The 19,512-nt window shown below is 45.7% G+C and overlaps 1 protein-coding gene across 1 annotated transcript in view; it reads right to left on the bottom strand.

Annotated features, from left to right (window-relative positions):
• Positions 1 to 19,512, bottom strand: part of LOC126183942 (lysosomal acid phosphatase-like) — a 266,338-nt gene that overhangs the window by 38,791 nt on the left and 208,035 nt on the right. The gene's annotated exons all lie outside the window — the stretch shown is intronic.

Here is a 19,512-nt window from a genome sequence, read left to right as displayed (position 1 = left end):
CAACACCCGGCATCATGGTGTGGGGAGCGATCTCCTACACTGGCCGTACACCACTGGTGATCGTCGAGGGGACACTGAATAGTGCACGGTACATCCAAACCGTCATCGAACCCATCGTTCTACCATTCCTAGACCGGCAAGGGAACTTGCTGTTCCAACAGGGCAATGCACGTCCGCATGTATCCTGTGCCACCCAACGTGCTCTAGAAGGTGTAAGTAAACTACCCTGGCCAGCAAGATCTCCGGATCTGTCCCCCATTGAGCATGTTTGGGACTGGATGAAGCGTCGTCTCACGCGGTCTGCACGTCCAGCACGAACGCTGGTCCAACTGAGGCGCCAGGTGGAAATGGCATGGCAAGCCGTTCCACAGGACTACATCCAGCATCTCTACGATCGTCTCCATGGGAGAATAGCAGCCTGCATTGCTGCGAAAGGTGGATATACACTGTACTAGTGCCGACATTGTGCATGCTCTGTTGCCTGTGTCTATGTGCCTGTGGTTCTGTCAGTGTGATCATGTGATGTATCTGACCCCAGGAATGTGTCAATAAAGTTTCCCCTTCCTGGGACAATGAATTCACGGTGTTCTTATTTCAATTTCCAGGAGTGTATATTCACGAAGATGCAAAGCAGGTACTTTTTGCCGATCACATCCAACAGACAAGAATTAACTGGTGAAATTGTAAACGATGTTTTTCAGAAAATCATTAAGTGGTTCTCTGCAAATGGGCTCTCATTCAACTTTGACAAACCACAGTATATACAGTTCCGCACAGTAAATGGAATGACACCATCAATAAATATAGACTTCGATCAGAAATCTGTAGCTAAGGTAGAATATTCAAAATTTCGAGGTGTATGCATTAAAGAAGGGTTGAACTGGAAAAAAACACACTGAGGATCTGCTCAGCTACTTATGCTATTACGGTCATTGCAAATTTTGGCGATATGCATCTGAGTAAATTAGCTTACCGTGCCTATTTTCAGTCTCTGCTTTCGTATGGCATCATATTCTGGGGTAACTCACCATTGAGTAAAAGAGTGTTCATTACACAAAAGCGTTTAATCAGAATAATTGCTGGAGCTCATCCAAGATCATCTTGCAGACAATTATTTAAAGAGCTACAGATCTTCACTGTAGCCTCAAAATATATATATTCACTTATGAAATTTGTTATTAACAATCCGAACGAATTCACAAGTAATAGCAGTGTACATGGCTACAACACTAGGAGGAAGGAGGATCTTCAGTACTCAAGGTTAAATCTAACTTTGGCTCAGAAGGGGGTAAATTATGCTGCCACAAAAGTATTTGGTCACTTACCTAATAGCATCAAAAGTCTGATAGATAGCCATATAGCATTTAAAAGGCAATTAAAAGAATTTCTTAATGGCAACTCCTTCTACTCATTAGATGAATTTTTGGATATAGTAAGTGGGTAATTTCCCCAACCCCCACAAAAAATTAAAACTAATAGTGTCATGTAATATTTTGTGTAATGTAATATCTTGCATAGACACCTTTTATTAACCTGACACGTTCCACATCATTACGAAGTGTCGTATTCATAATCTATGGAACAAGTACTAATCTAATCTAATCATGCATGGTGTGTCTCATGGCTAGCGGTAACACAACCGCAGAAGGTACCGATTTTTGTCGCTAGTGCGGCACCCGCTTTCGTCAGTGGGACTTCATCCGCCGCGATTGTAATCGTTTGAGGTGTGGCATTCTAGGCTACTATTTCAGCCGCGATTATTATCGAGGGGAGAAAATCGCCCAGTGTGGCATTAGCCTAGCGCTCATTTTACCCGCACGCCGTTCGAGAGTGAAACGATAGAGAAATAGCTAGAAGGTGGTTCGATGAATCATTTGCCAGGCAATTAACTGTGAAGTGCAGAGTAATCAAATGTTGAAATGTGTGTGAAAATCTTATGGGACTTAACTGCTAAGGTCATCAGTCCCTAAGGTTACACACTACTTAACCTAAATTACCCTAAGGACACACACACACACACACACACACACACACACACACACACTCACACACACATGCCCGAGGGAGGACTCGAACCTCCGCCGGGACCAGCCGCACAGTCCATGACTGCAGCGCCACAGACCTCTCGGCTAATCGCGCGCGGCGCAGAGTAATCATGTAGATATATATGTAAAAGAAAACCGACGAAGCCTTTTTCACGGCGCAAAGAGCAACGCCGCGCGACCTGGCGCAGGCGCGTGTCGCGTCCCAATCGCGTCGCGTTGCAATTTCGCAGTCCTATTTGATGAAGTTACAAAAATGCGTACTGCGCTGCGTCGCGCCACACGCGCTATACGCCTCTCAATTTCATGTCTACCAACACGTCCACTCTACGACGTGTTGCGCAACGTTGCCTACGAATAGGCTATTTTCCTATATTAAAAAGATGTTGTTGTTACTCTGACTATTATAACATTTAAACATAATTTTCGGTCAATATTTTCAAAAAATATCTGCTACTTTTATGTAATTAGAGTTTAAAAATCATTAAATAATCAATATCTGGTCACGTGATCGAAAACGCTCTGACAGTGGCTGATGCTCTGGTGACGTCACAGACTAGGAGTAAGACGAAGCTACACGTGTGTTATAGGAGCGTTAGCCGAAGTTACGAGTGTTTTACGTACTCTTTTTGCAAACAGTTTACCTATCTAGTGATGGAAAATACAATCACAGCTTTTAAGTAACAATCGAAAGGTATTTTGTGAATGCTGATAGTGGAATACCTTCTCCCATCCAAAGATGTAAACAACCATGCATAAGCAGCGCCTATTAGACGGAGTGGGTCCGACAGCCGATCAGTTCCAGTCATTCCACCAGGAAGGAGGTACACGGCTCATGTTATCTGTAGCTCAACCATGCATAGACGATCGATACCGCGGTTCGATCGCGTCTGCATCGTTACTTTTGGCCAGGAAGGGCTCTCAACAAGGAAAGTGTCCAGGTGTCTCGGAGTGAACCAAAGCGATGTTGTTCAGGCATGGAGGAGATACAGAGAGACAGGAACTGTCGATGACATGCCTCGCTCAGGCCACCCAAGGGCTACTATTGCAGTGGATGACCGCTACCTACGGAGGAACCCCGACAGCAACGCCACCATGTGGAATAATGCTTTTCGTGCAGCCACAGGACGTCGTGTTACGACTGAAACTGTGCGCAATGGGCTGCATGATGCACAGCTTCACTCCCGACGTCCATGGCGAGGTCCATTTTTGCAACCACGACACCATGCAGCGGGGTACAGATGAGCCCAACAACATGCCGAATGGACCGCTCAGGATTAGCATCACGTTCTCTTCACGGATGAGTGTTGCATATGCCTTCAATCAAACAATCGTCGGAGACGCGTTTGGAGGCAACCTGGTCTGGCTGAACGCCTTAGATACACTGTCCAGCAAGTGCAGCAAGGTGGAGGTTCCCTGCTGTTTTGGGGTGGCATTACGTGGGGCCGACGGCTGTACGATACGTGAATGCCATCCTCCGACTTACAGTGTAACCATATCGACAGCATATTGGCGAGGCGTTCGTCTTCATGGACAACAATTCGCGCCCCCATCGTGCACATCTTGCGAATGACTTCCTTCAGGATAACGACATCGCTCGACTACAGTGGCCAGCATGTTCTCCAGACATGAACCCTATCGAACATGCCTGGGATAGATTGAAAAGGGCTGTTTATGGATGACGTGACCCACCAACCACTCTGAGGGATCAACGGCGAATCACCGTTGAGGAGTGGGACAATCAGGACCAACAGTGCCTTTATGAAATTGTGGATAGTATGCCACGACGAATACAGGCATGGATCAATATAAGAGGACGTGCTACTGGGTATTAGATGTACCGGTGTGTACAGCAATCTGCACCACCACCACCACCACCACCTCTGAAGTTCTCGCTGTATGGTGGTACAACATGCAATGTGTGGTTTTCATGATCAGTAAAAGAAGCGGAAATGATGTTTACGTTGCTCTCTATTCCAATTATCTGTACAGGTTCCGGAACTCTCGGAACCGAGGTAATGCAAAACTTTTTTTATGTGTGTAGTAATCTTCACAGTTAGAAGCTTTACGATCGGCAGGCCAATGATCACACGTTGCCAGACGTTAGTGTTCTTACTGAACGGATGGAGGATCTGCTGGAATAAATCATCCTGAGTGACGCAGGGACACTCCATATATCTTGAGAGTTGAACAGCCACATTGTGTAGGTATGTGGTACCGAATAACCCTATATAGTCGTTCTGACAGGACATCACAACCAAACCACTGACCCCTCCCCCCTGTCTCTCTCTCTCTCTCTCTCTCTCTCCCTCCCCCCCCCCCCCCCGTCCTTGTATGTTTTTCCCTGCTGAAGACAGCAATCGCGAATATCTGAATAAAGAGGTTCAGTGTTAAAAAGTAACTTCCTGGCAGATTACAACTGTGTGCCCGACCGAGATTCGAACTTGGGAACTTTGCCTTTCGCGGGCAAGTGCTCTATCATCTGAACTACCGAAGCACGACTCACGCCCGGTCCTCACAGCTTTACTTCTGCCAGTATCTCGTCTCCTACCTTCCAAACTTTACAGAAGCTCTCCTGCAAACCTTGCAGAACTAGGCAGAACTAGCACCCCTGAAAGAAAGGATACTGCGGAGACATGGCTTAGCCACAGCCTGGGGGATGTTTCCAGAATGAGATTTTCACTCTGCAGCGGAGTGTGTGCTGATATGAAGCTTCCTGGCAGATTAAAACTGAGTGCAAGACCGAGACTCGAACTCGGGACCTTTGCCTTTAACGCGCAAGTGCTCTACCATCTTTTTTTTTAATCACATTTTTTCGTTATTGTTCGTTTCAATTGTTCGTGGCGGACGTCACCTGACGCCCATTGAAGTTCGTTATTGATCCATTCATTCAGTTTTTTTTTTTAATTACAGAGGGCAGCTAACCCTCTGACCGAACACGCTGAGCTACCGTGCCGGTGCCATCTGAGCTACTGAAGCACGACGCACGCCTGGTCCTCACAGCTTTACTGATAAACCAATACATTATGACCACTGTCCATGGCGACATTGGATGCTGCCTGGTGGCGCTGCGGGCATGTGACGCGGTAACAAAAGTATGTAAGCGGCGCACACGTGGACGGGAGATCACTCTAGCGAAGATATGGACTGCAAGTGGGGAAATCCATTGAAATAAGCGACTTTAACAAAGTGCAGATTATTACTACGCAGAGCCTGTAAACGAGTGTCACGAAAAAAGGGAAGCTGTCACGTGCATCTAAAATAAGAGGTACAAGGACAATGGAACTACCACTAGGCGCTAAATGGTTGGACGTGCACGACTCTCCACAGAATGTGGCGTTCGGAGGCTTGTCTGCTCTGTAAAGTATGATAGATGATGATCTGTGGCATCTCTGCCGAAAGAGCACAATGATGGTGCACGCACAAGTGTTTCGGAGCACACCGTTCAAATGGTTCAAATGGCTCTGAGCACTATGGGACTTAAAATCTGAGGTCATCAGTCCCCTAGAACTACTTAAACCTAACTAACCTAAGGACATCACAAACATCCATGCCCGAGGGAGGATTCGAACCTGCGACAGTAGCAATCACGCGGTTCCTGACTGAAGTGCCTAGAACCGCTCGGCCACCGCGGCCGTGCACCGTCCATCGTATATTCTTGAACATGGAGCTCTGCAGCAGACCACCCCTACGTCTTCACATAATGATCCAACGACATTGTCAATTACGATTGCACTGGGCACGGGACCATCGAGATTCAACCATCGATCAATGGAAACGTGTCGGCTCTTCCACATTTTTGCTACACTAGGTCGTTGGTCGTCTCCACAAACGCCATTATCGAGGTGAACAGCGGCTCGAAATGTGCAGCGCGCCAAGGAAGCAGGCTGGTGGGAGCAGTATACGCTACGGGAGACATTCTCCTGCGCTTGCATTGTACCTGTAGTAGTAATCGAAGACACGCTGACAGCTGTGAACCAGCTACAGCCCTTCATACTTTATGTCTTACCCGACGGCGATGTCATCTTTCACCAGTATTATTGTCCGTGTCTCGGGGTCAGAACCGTGCTACAGTGGTTTGATCACAATTATAGTGATATGTTGATGTCTCGGCGACCAAGTTCGCCTGATGAAAGTTCTATGGAATCCATCTGGCTTTTTATCGTGCGCCATCACCGGTACGAAAATCAGCGGCTCGTTATTTACCCGAAATACGTGACCTGTTCGTAGGCATATAACGCCACATACCTCCACAAACCTAACAAAGACGGACAAAGAAGCTATTAAGCAGGAGATGGTAATCTTTTGGATTATCAGTGTATTTCGGTTGTTTACCAAGAATTACAGCCGCAAAAAATAAATAAATGCAAATTAAGTAAGCAATGTCAGAGTACCAACATGCAGTATTTTCAAGCTATTTTATTGATAGAGGGTACTGTACCACGAGAACTGATATTTTTCCAATTCAGTAACCACGACTTAGCTAAGACCATCACTCACATTCTTTGTGACAAAAAATGCGTTGACCGATCTATCGTTACACTGTACAATGTAAACTATGTGGTCGATTAAGACACTAATCATTCATTAATCATTCAGTTTCCGAATGGGCGATGTAAAACAGCAGTTTCGACATTGTGCGCGCATCCAGGAACATTAATGGTTCAAAATTCCATTTAACAGTGTTGATTTTTGTTTTCCCAAATCGCATCATGCGACCTATGAATGTTTGCTTAAAAAACGTTGCTGTCAGTTTCCAGTAGTTCCCTTGCCCAAGTGAGCTTATTGATATATCCTGTCTGAAAGGAAGCACATTCTTCTAAAGAGGAAGACCTTAACAAAAATTGACAGAGGCAGAAAACATAGTTATAAAAAAGCCGACTTCGCTAACAGAAATAGTAACGAAAATCTGACTTACCAGCCGGACGGAGTGGGCGACCGGTTCTAGGCGCTACAGTCTGGAACCGCGCGACCGCTACGTTCGCAGGTTCTAATCCTGCCTCGGGTATGGGTGTGTGTGATGTCCTTAGGTTAGTTAGGTTTAAGTAGTTCTGAGTTCTAGGCGATTGATGACCTCAGAAGTTAAGTCCCATAGCGCTCAAAGTCATTTGAACCATTTTTTAAAATTATTGTTGTTGTTGTCTTCAGTCCTGAGACTGGTTTGATGCAGCTCTCCATGCTACTCTATCTTGTGCAAGCTTCTTCATCTCCCAGTAGTTACTGCAACCTACATCCTTCTGAATCTGCTTAGTGTATTCATCTTTTGGTCTCCCCCTACGATTTTTACCCTCCACCCTGCCCTCCAATGCTAAATTTGTGATCCCTTGATGCCTCAGAACATGTCCTACCAACCAGTCCCTTCTTCTTGTCAAGTTGTACCACATACTCCTCTCCTCCCCAATTCTAGCAATAACTCCTCATTAGTTATGTGATCTACCCATCTGATCTTCAGCATTCTTCTGTAGCACCACATTTCGAAAGCTTCTATTCTCTTCTTGTTCAAACTATTTATCGTCCATGTTTCACTTCCATACATGGCTACACTCCATACAAATACTGTTCTTCCAAGTCCTTTGCTGTCTCTGACAGAATTACAATGTCATCGGCGAACCTCAAATTTTTTATTTCTTCTCCATGGATTTTAATACCTACTCCGAATTTTTCTTTTGTTTCCTTCACTGCTTGCTCAATATACAGATTGAATAACATCGGGGAGAGCCTACAACCCTGTCTCACTCCCTTCCCAACCACTGCTTCCCTTTCACGTCCCTCGACTCTTATAACTGCCATCTGGTTTCTGTACAAATTGTAAATAGCCATTTGCTTCCTGTATTTTACCCCTGCCACCTTTAGAATTTGAAACAGAGTATTCCAGTCAACATTATCAAAAGCTTTCTCTAAATCTACAAATGCTAGAAACGTAGGTTTGTCTTTCCTTAATCTTTCTTCCAAGATAAGTCGTAAGGTCAGTATTGCCTCACGTGTTCCAACATTTCAACGGAATCCAAACTGATCTTCCCCGAGGTCGGCTTCTACCAGTTTTTCCATTCGTCTGTAAAGAATTCGCGTTAGTATTTTGCAGCTGTGACTTATTAAACTGATAGTTCGGTAATTTCCACATCTGTCAACACCTGTTTTCTTTGGGATATGAATTACTATATTCTTCTCGAAGTCGGTGTATTTCACCTTTCTCATACATCTTGCTCAACAGATGGTAGAGTTTTGTCAGGACTGGCTCTCCCAAGGCTGTCAGTAATTCTAATGAAATGTTGTCTACTCCCGGGGCCTTGTTTCGACTTATGTCTTTTAGTCCTCTGTCAAACTCTTCACGCAGTATCATATCTCCCATTTCATCTTCATCTACATCCTCTTCCATTTCCATAATTTTGTCCTCAAATACATCGCCCTTGTATAGACCCTCTATATACTCTGTCCACCTTTCTACTTTCCCTTCTTTGCTTAGAACTGGGTTTCCACCTGAGCTCTTGATATTCATACAAGTGGCTCTCTTTTTCTCCAAAGGTCTCTTTAATTTTCCTGTAGGCAGTATCTATCTTACCCCTAGTGAGATAAGCCTCTACATCCTTACATTTGTCTTCTAGCAATCCCCGCTTAGCCATTTACACTTCCTGTCGATCTCATTTTTGAGACGTTTGTATTCCTTTTTGCCTGCTTCACATACTGCGTTTTTGCATTTTCTCCTTTCATCAATTAAATTCAATATTTCTTTTGTTACACAAGAATTTCTACTATCCCTCGTCTTTTTACCTACTTGATCCTCTGCTGCCTTCACTACTTCATCCCTCAGTGTAACCCATTCTTCTTCTACTGTATTTCTTTCCCCTATTCCTGTCAATTGTTCCCTTATGCTCTCCCTGAAACTCTGTACAGCCTCTGGTTTAGTCAGTTTATCCAGGTCCCATCTCCTTAAATTCCCACCTTTTTGCAGTTTCTTCAGTTTTAATCTACAGTTCATAACCAATAGATTGTGGTCAGAGTCCACATCTGCCCCTGGAAATGTCTTACAATTTAAAACCTGGTTCCTAAATCTCTGTCTTACCATTATATAATCTATCTGATACCTTCTAGTATCTCCAGAATTCTTCCATGTATACAACCTTCTTTTATGATTCTTGAACCAAGTGTTAGCTATGATTCAGTTATGCTCTGTGCAAAATTCTACGAGGCGTCTTTCTCTTTCATTTCTTCCCCCCAATCCATATTCACCTACTACGTTTCCTTCTCTTCCTTTTCCTACTATCGAATTCCAGTCACCCATGACTATTAAATTTTCGTCTCCCTTCACTAGCTGAATAATTTCTTTTATCTCATCATACATTTCATTAATTTCTTCATCATCTGCAGATCTAGTTGGCATATAAATTTGTACTACTGTAGTAGGCATGGGCGTCATGTCTATCTTGGCCACAATAATGCGTTCATTATGCTGTTTGTAGTAGCTTACCCGCAGTCCTATATTTTTATTAATTATTAAACCTGCTCCTGCATTACCCCTATTTGATTTTGTATTTATAAACCTGTATTCACCTGACCAAATGTCTCGTTCCTCCTGCCACCGAACTTCACTAATTCCCACTATGTCTAACTTTAACCCATCCATTTCCCTTTTTAAATTTTCTAACCTACCTGACTGATTAAGGGACCTGACATTCCACACTCCGATCCGTAGAACGCCAGTTTTCTTTCTCCTGATAACGACGTCCTCTTGAGTAGTCCCCGCTCGGAGTTCCGAATGGGGACTATTTTACCTCCGGAATATTTTACCCAAGAGGTCGCCATCATCATTTAACCATACAGTAAAACTGCATGCCCTCGGGAAAATTGAGGCTGTAGTTTCCCCTTGCTTTCAGCCGTTTGCAGTACCAGCACAGCAAGGCCGTTTTGGTTAGTGTTACAAGGCCAGATCAGTCAATCATCCAGACTGTTGCCTCTGCAACTACTGAAAAGGCTGCTGCCCCTCTTCAGGAACCACACGTTTGTCTGGCCTCTCAACAGATACCCCTCCGTTGTGGTTGCACATACGGTACGGCCATCTGTATAGCTGAGGCACGCAAGCCTCCTCGCCAACGGCAAGGGTCATGGTTCATGGTGGGGGGGGGGGGGGGACTGAATTATATGTTGGCTGTGTGTGTCGCCTTATAGGCGCATGACCTTGAACCGGACTTAGCCGCTGAGCGAGGCAGCCGCGCGAGTGTGCGAGAGCGAGCGCAACACGGGCCCTAGTATTACTAGGCCCGTGTTGCTGAAAAATCAAGTTGGTGATAACGCAACCGGAAGCGATAAGGCGCGCTGACGCTGTTAACAGCGTTAACAACCCACGTTTGGAAATTAAGAAGCAATGTTGGAATCAACCAGAACATAGAATATTTAAAAACAAACAATACGGAGACGACTAACGTTATTTTGACATCTGTACAGAATGGCAGAAAAAAGGTTAACGAAACAGATTTTCGAACATCTTTTGGGGAATAATGTTTATTTATTTTACATATTTTTAGTACGTTTCATTCCCCACCCTAATGGGAGCTGCAGTGCTGCTCCTTTCCGCCGAAGATGTGAGGTTATTTTATTCTGTTTCGCATCTTTATTTTGTTTGGAGCTGATTTCTGGATAATGAGAGGGATGAGGAATTTTACTAGTGTTTCCCCAGTTGTGAACGTACGACGCGTTGCAAGGGGCAGTTCTGGAATTCGCCTTAACGCTGAGGGAAACTTGCGAAAACCCTGACTAGAAGTGTTAGTGTTTTACAACCTATTGTAGTGGTGGCAGCGTCCGTCTGCTCGTCCCCGTTGCGTTGGAGGCCAGCAGCCTGGCACCATTAAGACCACATCTAGCTGGCAGAGTCCCGCCGCCTTTTCTTCTTCAAATTTCCTCTCCCTCCAGGCGTAGTCGCTCGGCGATATAAGGCTGTCGGTGTAGTTGGGTTTATCTCCCGACATTACTTCTTGGTCGACCATCTCTACATCTACATGTACATGCTTACTCTGCATTTCACACTTACATGCCTGGCAGAGGGTCCATCGAACCATTTTCATACTAATTCTCTACCATTACACTCTCGAATGGCGCGTGGGGAAAAAGGAACACCTAAATCTTTCCGTTCGAACTCTTATTTTTATTATGATGATCATTTCTCCCTACGTAGGTGGATGTCAACAAAATATTTTCGCATTCGGAAGAGAAAGTTGGTGATTGAAATTTCGTAAATAGATATCCCCGCAAAGAAAACCGCCTTTGTTTCAGTGGCTGCCACCCCAACTCGCGTATCATATCAGTGACACACTCACCTCTACTGCGCGATAACACGAAACGAGCTGCCCTTCTGTGCACATTTCCACGTCCTCCGTCAATCCTACCTGGTAAAGATCCCACATCGCGCAGCAATATTCCAGCAGAGGACGGAAAAGTGTCATGTACGCTGTCTCTTTAGTGGGTTTGTCGCGTCTTCTAAGTATTCTCCCAACAAAGCACAGTCTTTGTTTCGCCTTCCCCACAATATTATCTATGTGGTCTTTCCAATTTAAGTTGCTCGTAATTGTAATTCCTAGGTATTTAGTCCTTAGATTTGTGCGATTTATCGTATACCCAAAATTTATCGGATTTCTTTTAGTACCCATGTGGATGATCTCGCACTTTGTTTAGTGCCAATTGCCACATTTTGCACCATACAGAAATTCTCTCTAGATCATTTTGTAATTGGAATTGATCGTCTGATGATTTTACTAGATGGTAAATTACAGCGTCATCTGCAAACAATCTAAGGGGGCTGCTCAGATTATCACCTAGATCATTTATGTTAATCAAGAACAGCAGAGGGCCTATGACACTACCTTGGGTAACGCCACCAAATATCACTTCTGTTCTACTCGCGGATTTACCATCTATCACTACGAACTGTGACCTCTCTGAGAGGAAATCACGAATCCAGTCACACAACTGAGACGATACTTCATACGCACGCAATTTGATTAATAGTCGCTTGTGAGAAACGGTATCAAAAGCTTTCTGGAAATCTAGGAATATGGAATCGATCTGAGATCGCTTGTCGACAGCACTCATTACTTCATGGGAATAAAGAGCTAGCTGTGTTGCACAAGAAAGATTTTTGCTGAATCCGTGTTGGTTATGTATCAATAAGTCATTTTCTTCAAGGCGATTATCATCTTCTCTGATGGCCTCCGTTTCGATTATTGGTTAGTCACCATCATATTTTTGCTGGATGTCTGCGCTGCCTGATGCTCTTAATTGCAATTTTCCGTCTGGAACGCCACAGTGGCACACGTAGTGCGCTGGTTTGTGCCTCACGCGGTACCCTCTATGGCCGCCGATGCTGGACCTATCTCAGTACGAAGCACGCAGCTTCCATCCCGGTTCGAGCACTGTTCCGCTTCTGTGAGTGCCTCGTCGACGTCATCGCGCAGGTTGTTCTCACTCTGATGTGCCGGGGGCCTCCCCCTCCACCACTCTTATCACTGGAAGATCGCCGGGGGAGTGGGGGAGTGTTGGTTGGCGCGGTGGGGAGGGGGGGGGGGGAGAAGAGCGGCCTGCTGCGCCGGTGGGGAGACCACAATGGGCAACTCAGAAGGCGATATTGCGGGGCAGCAGCCTGGTCGTGTCTTCCGACATCTTCTCTTCTTCTGCGCGACATTTGGCGTGCACATCTGTTTCGTCGTCTGCTTTGCCTGGCTTTCGGTGCCGCACCTCACATCAGTGGGCGCACGTCGTTGTCTTCCCGTCCTCTGCGACTATCGTGTTCTCCGGAGCATTTGACGCATCTGATGGCATTAAGGCAGTATTGCGTCACGTGGCCATCACCCAGACACCGGAAGCACTACGGCTTACGTTCCAGGTTGCTTGTTAGTGCTTCCGCTGTGACGGAGAAGCCGAGGAGCTTGCGCAACGTCGCCTGCAGTTTGCACGGCGAGTACAGCGACGGCCTCCTCTTATTTGTCCGGTTGTGCAGCTTTACTCCTACAACACCGAAGGCATCTCGTTGCAGCCTTTCCTGAGACTGCCTCCTCATTACAGATCCGAGGCAGTCCGTGAAGTTGGCGTTTATATATAAACAATAGCCTGGGCCTTAATAGGCATGGGTTATTCACATATATATAGCTGCGGTTCACATCGTCGCTGTCGCTCTTCTCGCTCGTCTACACATCGAACATGTCTGGACGCGGAAACGAAGGCGAAGGTAAGGGGAAGTCGAAGTCTGGCTTGCTTGCCACCACCATGGAGCACCTGGCAGTCGAGGTATTGGAGTTGGCCGGAACCGCAGAGGAAGAAGCTGTGCTACCGCTGCCACAAACTTGGCGATGTGGCCAAATACTGCAAAGAGAACGTAGCGTGTATGTAGTGTGCACGACACGCGCCCCTGTACAGGTGAGCACAAAAATGGCCAATGAACGACAGGCAACCGCATCGTTGGCCGAGATTTACTTTCTGTGTATGGCACCAAACTGGAGCCAATGAAGCGGTTGGCCTTAGCTGCGGCTCGGTCTGTTGGCAGTAACATCAAAGCGTTGACAGTTAATTGGCATTGGGACCCCTCTTCTTAGTGTTAACACTAGGTCGAATGTTTGTTGGTTAAGTAGCGATTTGTTGTGTCTCTGGAACAGGTGTGTATTTAAAATTTGCAGGTAAGCTACAAGTCGCACTCTGTATGTTTTATTGACCAGTTTTGGTCTTTAATTTAACAAGTGGATTATCAGAAACTGTGGAATTGAAGTTTAAAGTGCAGTAACTGGCTGTCAAATCAAGGAATGAAACCAGTCTATAAATACATACAGAGTGCGACGTGTGGCTGTCCTGAGAAACTCAATTTCAACAGTCGCTGTTTCCCCTGCAGGCAAGGCTCTGCTAAGGATGTGAAAAAAAAATTTTCAAATGTGTGTCAAATATTATGAGACTTAACTGCTAAGGTCATCAGTCCTAAGCTTACACACTACTTAACCTAAATTATCCTAAGGACAAACACACACACCCATGCCCGAGGAAGGACTCGAACCTCCGCCGGGACCAGCCGCACAGTCCATGAATGCAGCGCCTGTGACCGCTCGGCTAATCCCGCGCGGCTTAAGGATGTGTATTTCTTGTGTTTAAAAATACTGGCGTATAGAGTGGACTATGGAGAAAGCATTAAAGCTGACAGTTTTTTAGTGAACAGGAATATTTATGGCGTCCTACGGACTGCGATTATAAAAACAAACTCAGAAGACCAGATACTTGCAGATATTAGAAATTGGTATGCACGATGGCAGAAAGAAAACAGTGTCTTGAACGTGGCGCGAACGACAAAAAGAAACATACAAAACTGGGAGAGACTATTAACTTCCTGCTGCATATACACTCCTGGAAATTGAAATAAGAACACCGTGAATTCATTGTCCCAGGAAGGGGAAACTTTATTGACACATTCCTGGGGTCAGATACATCACATGATCACACTGACAGAACCACAGGCACATAGACACAGGCAACAGAGCATGCACAATGTCGGCACTAGTACAGTGTATATCCACCTTTCGCAGCAATGCAGGCTGCTATTCTCCCATGGAGACGATCGTAGAGATGCTGGATGTAGTCCTGTGGAACGGCTTGCCATGCCATTTCCACCTGGCGCCTCAGTTGGACCAGCGTTCGTGCTGGACGTGCAGACCGCGTGAGACGACGCTTCATCCAGTCCCAAACATGCTCAATGGGGGACAGATCCGGAGATCTTGCTGGCCAGGGTAGTTGACTTACACCTTCTAGAGCACGTTGGGTGGCACGGGATACATGCGGACGTGCATTGTCCTGTTGGAACAGCAAGTTCCCTTGCCGGTCTAGGAATGGTAGAACGATGGGTTCGATGACGGTTTGGATGTACCGTGCACTATTCAGTGTCCCCTCGACGATCACCAGTGGTGTACGGCCAGTGTAGGAGATCGCTCCCCACAACATGATGCCGGGTGTTGGCCCTGTGTGCCTCGGTCGTATGCAGTCCTGATTGTGGCGCTCACTTGCACGGCGCCAAACACGCATACGACCATCATTGGCACCAAGGCAGAAGCGACTCTCATCGCTGAAGACGACACGTCTCCATTCGTCCCTCCATTCACGCCTGTCGCGACACCACTGGAGGCGGGCTGCACGATGTTGGGGCGTGAGCGGAAGACGGCCTAACGGTGTGCGGGACCGTAGCCCAGCTTCATGGAGACGGTTGCGAATGGTCCTCGCCGATACCCCAGGAGCAACAGTGTCCCTAATTTGCTGGGAAGTGGCGGTGCGGTCTCCTACGGCACTGCGTAGGATCCTACGGTCTTGGCGTGCATCCGTGCGTCGCTGCGGTCCGGTCCCAGGTCGACGGGCACGTGCACCTTCCGCCGATCACTGGCGACAACATCGATGTACTGTGGAGACCTCACGCCCCACGTGTTGAGCAATTCGGCGGTACGTCCACCCGGCCTCCCGCATGCCCACTATACGCCCTCGCTCAAAGTCCGTCAACTGCACATACGGTTCACGTCCACGCTGTCGCGGCATGCTACCAGTGTTAAAGACTGCGATGGAGCTCCGTATGCCACGGCAAACTGGCTGACACTGACGGCGGCGGTGCACAAATGCTGCGCAGCTAGCGCCATTCGACGGCAACACCGCGGTTCCTGGTGTGTCCGCTGTGCCGTGCGTGTGATCATTGCTTGTACAGCCCTCTCGCAGTGTCCGGAGCAAGTATGGTGGGTCTGACACACCGGTGTCGATGTTTTCTTTTTTCCATTTCCAGGAGTGTACATCTTCATGACTACTCATTCACATTTAAGTGCTTGGCAGAGGCGTGATCGAACCACAATCATACTATCTCCCTACCATTCCATTCCCGAACAGCGCGCGGGAAAAACGAACACCTAAACCTTCCTGTTCGAGCTCTGATTTCTCTTATTTTATTTTGATGATCATTCCTACCTATGTAGGTTGGGCTCAACAAAATATTTTCGCATTCGGAAGGGAAAGTTGGTGACTGAAATTTCGTAAATAGATCTCGCCGCGACGAAAAACGTCTTTGCTTTAATGACTTCCATCCCAACTCACGTATCATATCTGCCACACTCTCTCCCCTATTACGTGATAGTACAAAACGAGCTGCCCTTTTCTGCACCCTTTCGATGTCCTCCATCAATCCCACCTGGTAAGGATCCCACACCGCGCAGCAATATTCTAACAGAGGACGAACGAGTGTAGTGTAAGGTGTCTCTTTAGTGGACTGCCCATGAAACGCAACCTTTGGGTCGCCTTCCCCACAGTATTATCTATGTGGTCTTTCCAACTGAAGTTGTTCGTAATTTTTACACCCAGGTACTTAGTTGAATTGACAGCCTTGAGAATTTTACTATTTATCGAGTAATCGAATTCCAACGGATTTCTTTTGGAAGTCATGTGGATCACCTCACACTTTTCGTTATTTAGCGTCAACTGCCACCTGCCACACCATACAGCAATCTTTTCTAAATCGCTTTGCAAGTGATACTGGTCTTCGGATGACCTTACTGGACGGTAAATTACAGCATCATCTGCGAACAACCTAAGAGAACTGCTCAGATTGTCACCCAGGTCATTTATATAGATCAGGAACAGCAGAGGTCCCAGGACGCTTCCCTGGGGAATACCTGATATCACTTCAATTTTACTCGATGGTTTGTCGTCTGTTACTACGAACTGCGACCTTCCTGACAGGAAATCACGAATCCAGTCGCACAACTGAGACGATACCCCATAGGCCCGCAGCTTGATTAGAAGTCGTTTGTGAGGAACGGTGTCAAAAGCTTTCCGGAAGTCTTGAAATACGGAATCAACCTGAGATCCCCCGTCGATAGCGGCCATTACTTCGTGCGAATAAAGAGCTAGCTGCGTTGCACAAGAACGACGTTTTCTGAAACCATGCTGATTACCTGATTACGTATCAATAGATCGTTCCCTTCGAGGTGATTCATAATGTTTGAATACAGCAGATACAGCTCTCCTTAAAAAAAAAAAGTTAACTTTGGAAATAGCTGAGCCAACATAGTACAGTAATAATTCCAAGTCTGCAGGTTTCGTTCGAAACAAAATTATAAAATAGCCCATATTCCAAATCAGCTTAAGGCAGACACTAATTTTGTTTCACCACACCGCTCCCTGCTTCTTGAAAGAGGGGTCTATGCACCAGTGCCGTGTCTTCGTCTTCTTTTTCTGGTGCTCAGCTTCTTTGAGTAAAATAAAGGCTGCACATGCGGCGACTGTTAAATCCTCTTCTCCCCTCATAATATTGGCCGATTAAATTTTAATTAATATGCTACACCTGTGGCAGTCTGTAAGACTCACAAGTCTTACACTCTGCACGCACGCACGCACGCACGTACGCATCTTAAGCGACGACGCACAGCAACAGTGACATTACTGTCTCAGCAATTCTGTACCAAAATAGCACTGATAGCTTTTCCAATTTTCTATAATAATGCGATACTTCAAGCCAACATGAATTCTACGAATAAAAATTACACCTTTTTTAAAAAAGGATAATTCATGAACAAAAAAGTTATAGCGCTGCTGCTATGGGTAATTGATATTTCGGTTTTTTACTCGGTAAATAACACCTGTTATAACCCAGACCAAACAAATATCGGAAAATACCGGTAACTCGGCACTAAAATACAGGTATCGGTTTTCGCCGGTAGGTTTTTTTCATCACTACCGCCCAACCGTCACCAGATGCAGCCTCGGTTTATCACACTCCGCTGCCTCGTTTGGGCTAGCATTCACGGACTCTGTGAGAAATTCCATACTCCGATGGTGGAATATAGACTGTATGAAAACTTCCCATCGGTGGGCTGCAGTGTTAACCTCAGACCTATCAAGCAATGACATATTTTTTTGTTGACTGTCCGTGACAAAGCATTTACTAATGAAATTTTTGTTAAAATGTGTTGTTCCCTTGCGCTCATGGACACGAAAGAAAGATTTTGAAAGAACTATGAAGGAAGAAAAAGCAATGGAAGGAGAATTTTTTTAGGAAAAAATTATTAACAATGAAAGGATTTATAGAAAGGAAGCAGAAGACTGCTGCAACGTGTTCTGAGGAGAGGAAAAAGACAAACAGTGAGAGAATTAAGGAGTGGAAGAGGAGAAGGAGGAGGAGAGAACAGCAGGGGATGAAGCACTGAAAATGTCCATTTCTAGGAGACCCAAATGGAAAACCAAAAATAAACAGGTATGTAAGTTCATATAAGGTTTTCATTTATCGAGCTTCTTACTACGGAAGACGTCATTTACAGTATAACTCGATTAACACTTGGCGTGTGGCTGGCGTAATATTACAGCGCTTCCTGAAAATGGGGATGTGCGGCGGACGTAATATTACGTCACATCAGTTATGACTATCTTCCACACTGTCAAACGTATATTTACGACTCCCGCAAACGTCTGTTAGATCTGCAGCCTTCGCAGTTTCTTTTAGATGGTAGTAGCGGCATCACTGGAAAAATTCGTCGTTTTTGAAACATTTGTTATCTCTTGTTTCGTAGGCAGTAGCAGGTGTTCAAGTTCACTCTGTTTCGAGCGCTTTGTGTAGATTGTGTGTCCAAAATGTGTAGTAAAGCGGTGAAACGTCTGAAACGAATGATTTTCAGTGTCCTTGATGATTATACAGATGATGAGAATGAAATATCTGATGTTTATGATTCAGATTACACGTTTTCCGTAGATTGTGTCGTCATGAAGAATTCTCCAGCAGGTAAATCAGGAAATCAATTCGAACATATGATAGCAGTGAGTGCAATATTGGATATGTGCAGGGTGAAAACTATTGAACTACACGAAAAAAACGTAAATTAATTACAAACTACGGCGTGCACACACTTTTTTGAACATGTAAACATCACTACAGATATTCAGATTTAGGTTATGACATGTTCGATATGCCTGCCATCATTGACGACGATGTGGTACAGACGAATAGCGAAATTTTACGTGAGCCGCTGAAGTGTCGGAATATCGATGCTGTCGATGACCTCCTGAATGGTTGTTTTCAGCTCAGCCAATCGAGGCCCATGTCAGTGGACTCTGGGTACCTCATAGCCAGAATGCGGTCGCCAAACTGCTCCTCCAGGACATCAAACACACTCTGGCTTCGATGGGGTCGATCTCCGTGTTGCATAAACCACACATTGTCGAAGTAAGGGTCACTTTGCATAATGGAGATGAAATCATCTTCCAAAACTTTCACGTACCGTTCGGTAGTCACTGTGCTATCAAGGAATATCGCACCGATAATTCCATCACTGGACATTGCACACCACGCAGTCACCCGTTGAGGGTGAAGAGACTTTTCGATCGCGAAATGCGGATTCTCAGTCCCCCAAATGCGCCAATTTTACTTTTTGACGAACTCATCCAACTGAAAGCGAGCTTCGTCACTAAACCAAAACACGCATGCTCATAC

Source organism: Schistocerca cancellata, chromosome 4, assembly GCF_023864275.1.
Source record: "Schistocerca cancellata isolate TAMUIC-IGC-003103 chromosome 4, iqSchCanc2.1, whole genome shotgun sequence".
Lineage (NCBI taxonomy): Eukaryota > Metazoa > Arthropoda > Insecta > Orthoptera > Acrididae > Schistocerca > Schistocerca cancellata.
This window is presented reverse-complemented; position numbering and strand designations above follow the sequence as displayed.